The sequence below is a fragment of the Meles meles genome, chromosome 1 (assembly GCF_922984935.1).
Source record: "Meles meles chromosome 1, mMelMel3.1 paternal haplotype, whole genome shotgun sequence".
Lineage (NCBI taxonomy): Eukaryota > Metazoa > Chordata > Mammalia > Carnivora > Mustelidae > Meles > Meles meles.
The window spans coordinates 107467734-107472921 of NC_060066.1; positions in this window are offsets into that span (position 1 = coordinate 107467734).

Consider the following 5188-nt stretch of genomic DNA (forward strand, 5'->3'; position numbering starts at 1 on the left):
AGATTTCCACACCACTGTCCCAGTTAAATACTGACAATGGGGAACAAAATGATTGACTTTTAAGTGGACCCAGGTGAAATATATTTGGTATTTAAACTAATTTAAGTTTGTTGGTTTAATTAAGATACATACGTCTTTAGAGTTATCAGCATTATGAAACATTTATTCTACCTGGTTTATTAAAGGACAAATAAGTTCATGTTTTCTGAAACATGAAAAAAAATAAAAGAAATTCATGTTTTCTCCATTGCAATTTTTCAGCAAAAAGATGACTTAAAATGATTGTTAGTTTTTTCTGTCTCAAAGTTTCCATGGGTAATTGCTAAGATAGCTTTCAAAGTCTTTTGTAACCCAAAACTTAAAAGTTTTGCTTGGATGATAAATGGCATTGAATTTGTTGGACATCTAGGTCTTTTCCAAATATTCCAAAGCATTGATTCTTTTCCAAAAATTCCAAAGCATTGATTACTGAATATTATATTTGTGTTTTTGACTTTTTTGCAGAGATGCTAAAAAATATTTAGGTCTGTGGGTAAATATGCTTTGTGCTTTAGTAAAAGGTTGCACTATGAAAAAAAATTTTTTTTAATTAGAAATGTATTTATAAATTTCAGATCCAAAAGAATTCTGGTGTAACAGATAGTTCTCAATGGGTTACTACTTAGTCTTCACTGTAGACTAAGGTTTCTGAGAATTAAAATTCTGCTAAATATAATTAAGACTGATGGGGGAAAGGGCTTAGTAAAATCTGAATGAATTAAAAAAAAAGGTTGTAAAATGTTTAGGAAGGGAAATCTTTGGGGGAAAAAAAACTATGCAACGTCAGGACTAAGGTTAAAAACTGGATTTTATTTTATTTTATTTTACTTATTTGGAAATAGATGGATTTTAATGGTACACTGGTATAAGATTGAAATTCTGCTTTTCTCTCTGTTAAAAAGACAAAATTCTCTTGGATTGTTGGTCTGCTCTTGATAAGAAAATGTAAACAAAGTATCTTCTTTCCTCTCTCCTTCTCTTTTGTCTGCCTGGAAAACCAAAGTTTGTATGTTTTGTTTCTATCATGTCTTTGATTACTTAAGATAATTAAAACTTCTCAATTTTAAAGGAGCTAAGTTTCACTAACAATTATATAACCCTATGTATTTACCTTTGGAATCTCTTATTGCCACTTTAGTTAAATAAAAATTAAATTTTAAGATTTATAATAATCTGTAATCCTATTAAGGCTCTCTACCATTTATAAATTCTGAGGTTTTTAACAAACTTCCCTGAGATTTAAATTGTAAATGAAGTCTTTTTTTAACCAATTAGGCTTGCTTATTTGATATGTTAAGTTACTCTGGAAGCACTGTTAAATGCTTTGGTTAAATGCTCTGACTGTTCTGGAGATTATATACAATTCATACTAAAGTTTTCATATGTTTTAGTATGAGGCCATCACTTGATATTCTGGAGGCCAGCACTTGATATTCTGGTTATTAAAATGTTGTGTGTCACAGAAATAACTGGATTTTCTTGCCAGCTATGTTATGATCTCTCATCAGATCTTTAGCTATATCCATTTTTGAGAATTTGTCATTTTTAGTTATGGTTCTGATGCTCTTGCAAAACAAGTTTCATCTTCAAGGAGATTGATAACAAATTTTTTTTAACAAATACAGGTTTTTGGTATCTTTAAAAATCATAAAACTAAAATGGGTAAGAATTTCCAAAACTAACTAAAAGCTGTATTCAAACAGAACAAGAATTAGTAACATGGGACTAAATAAACTAGAGAAAATATTTTTTTCTCTTGTTTTTGTGACTTGTTTGAAACATTGCTGGTTCGCTAATGTTTGCTTTTTCCAGATTAAGGACATTTTCTCTTCAGATATCTATGATATACAAAAGTATGATAAAATATTCCTTGGTAAATAAATTGAGGCATTTAAATTTTCTCTCTACCTACACCCTCTGAAATTCAAAAACATTCAATGAGTATTCGTTCTCTCATGATAATCATAGTTATTTTGTTGCAGAAAATCTGAGGTGACCGAGGAATCCAAATGGCACACAGAGAGATGGGAGAACACAGCTTTATTAATGCCAGTGGACTCAGTGGGATAGTTCCCAAAGACAGAGCACTCTACAGGGCTAGGAGTGTGTTTTTATGGTTACAGGCAATGGGGGATGGTAGCAGGGTGTTTTTGTGGTCTTTCAAGGCCTGGACACTTTCCCTAGTTCCCCAAGGCCAAATGGCCCTTTCATGTGCAAGTATAATCTATGTGGAGGCATCACAAGAGAGTGCTAAATCACCTCAGGGGCTGTTTCTCTTTCTTTTCTTATTCAAACAGAACCAGTCATTTGGTCTTTTTCTTCTGTCTCAGCAGGAGCAATGACTTGTTACCTTATCTTAGTCCAATGGAATGGCTATTTGGTCTTTTCTTGGCCTTAGCTGAAGAAAAGGGGAGCCAGGGACAGAAAGGGGCTGGAACCCACAGTCTCTATCTGCCTCAATTTCAATATAAATTTCAACATAAATTCAATAAGAAACTGTTATCCTTGTAACAGGACACCATTGGAAATATTTGCCAAGGCCTTACCATACTTGAGAGAGACATTCAGACTCAGGTATGACCAAACAACTATAAGGTATTAAGGTTGACTTAATGGAGTCAATAAAGCCCCTTAAAACTGTTGGCTTGATATCTCACTTACAGAATTCCCAGTAGCCTCACAAGGTGAATAAAGAATGTCACTTCCTGGCAGGTGTGGGAACCTCAGGATACTTTGGGGACCTTGAGAAGGATTTGCCCAAATCTATAGGTATTGATTGAAGGCATGTCTGATGGCAAGTATTTGGCTTGGCTTCTGATGTAGAGAAGCTACTGAAAGTTCAACTGAAATTCCTTTAAAAAAATTCCAGCAAGTGAGTGAAATAAGTCAAGCAGGGAGAGTCAAGTATCATATGGTTTCACTTATTTGTGGAGCATAACAAATGACATGGAGGACATTGGGAGATGGAGAGGAGAAGGAAGTTGAGGGAAATTGGAAGGGGAGGTGAACCATAAGAGACTATGGACTCTGAAAAACAACCTGAGGGTTTTGAAGGGGCAGGGGTGGGAGGTTGGGGGAACCAGGTGGTGTGTAATAGGGAGGGCACGTATTGCATGGAGCACTGGGTGTTGTGCAAAAACAATGAATACTGTTACACTGAAAAAATAAATAATTAAATTTTCTAAAAAATTAAAAAAGAAAATCCAGCAAGTGAATTGTGTAAGACTGATGAATCAGACTTGTACCACTGAAACAAATAATACATTATAGGTTAATAAAAAAAAAAGTTCCAGCAAAACAAATTTTTTTTTGAGAATTTTATGTATTTATTTGAAAGACAGAGAGCATAAGTGGAGAGAGGCAAGAGGAAGAGAGAGAGAGAGAGAGAGAGAGACAGAGGGAGCCTGATAGGTGGCTAGATCCCAGGACTCTGGGATCATGACCTGAGCCAGAGGTAGACACTTAATTGATTGAACTCCCCAGGTACCCCTCAGGTAAAGCAAATCTTAAAAGATCTATAGGATCAATTGCTATTCTTACTGAGTTTATAAAAATAAATAGACCAAGTTTGTTAAAATTGGATTTTTTTTAATGAATTAGTTTTTTTTTAATTTATTTATTTTATCAGCATAACAGTATTCATTGTTTTTGCACAACACCCAGTGCTCCATGCAAAACGTGCCCTCCCTATTACGCACCACCTGTTCCCCAACCTCCCACCCCTGACCCTTCAAAACCCTCATGTTGTTTTTCAGAGTCCATAGTCTCTTATGGTACACCTCCCTTTCCAATTTTTTTTATTTTATAAACATATAATGTATTTTTATCCCCAGGGGTACAGGTCTGTGAATCGCCAGGTTTACACACTTCACAGCACTCACCATAGCACATAACCTCCTCAATGTCCATAATACCCTCCCCCTCTCCCAACCCCACCTCCTCCCAGGAACCCCCAGTTTGTTTTGTGAGAGTAAGAGTCATTTATGGTTTGTCTCCCTCCCAATCCCATCTTGTTTCATTTATTCTTCTCCTATCCCCCTAACCCCCCATGTTGCTTCTCCATGTCCTCATATCAGGGAGATCATATGATAGTTGTCTTTCTCCAATTCACTTATTTCACTAAGCATGATACCCTCTAGTTCCATCCACATCATCGCAAATGGCAAGATTTCATTTCTTTTGATGGCTGCATAGTATTCCATTGTGTATATATACCACTCCTTCTTTATCCATTCATCTGTTGATGGACATCTAGGTTCTTTCCATAGTTTGGCTATTGTAGACATTGCTGCTATAAACATTCGTGTACACGTGTCCCTTAGGATCACTATGTTTGTATCTTTAGGGTAAATACCCAGTAGTGCGATTGCTGGGTCATAGGGTAGTCCTATTTTCAACATTTTGAGGAACCTCCATGCTGTTTTCCAGAGTAGTTGCACCAGCTTGCATTCCCACCAACAGTGTAGGAGGGTTCCCCTTTCTCCACATCCTCGCCAGCATCTGTCATTTCCTGACTTGTTAATTTTAGCCATTCTGACTGGTGTGAGGTGATATCTCATTGTGGTTTTGATTTGTATTTCCCTGATGCCGAGTGACGTGGAGCACTTTTTCATGTGTCTGTTGGCCATCTGGATGTCTTCTTTGCAGAAATGTCTGTTCATGTCCTCTGCCCATTTCTTAATTGGATTGTTTGTTCTTTGGGTGTTGAGTTTGCTAAGTTCCTTATAGATTTTGGATACTAGCCCTTTATCTGAGATGTCGTTTGCAAATATCTTCTCCCATTCTGTCAGTTGTCTTTTGGTTTTGTTAACTGTTTCCTTTGCTGTGCAGAAGCTTTTGATCTTGATGAAATCCCAATAGTTCATGTTTGCCCTTGCTACCCTTGCCTTTGCCGTAGTTCCTAGGAAGATGTTGGGGCGGCTGAGGTCGAAGAGGTTGCTGCCTGCGTTCTCCTCAAGGATTTTGATGGATTCCTTTCTCACATTAAGGTCCTTCATCCATTTGGAGTCTATTTTCGTGTGTGGTGTAAGGAAGTGGTCCAATTTCATTTTTCTGCATGTGGCTGTCCAATTTTCCCAGCACCATTTATTGAAGAGGCTGTCTTTTTTCCATTGGACATTCTTTCCTGCTTTGTTGAAGATTAGTTGAC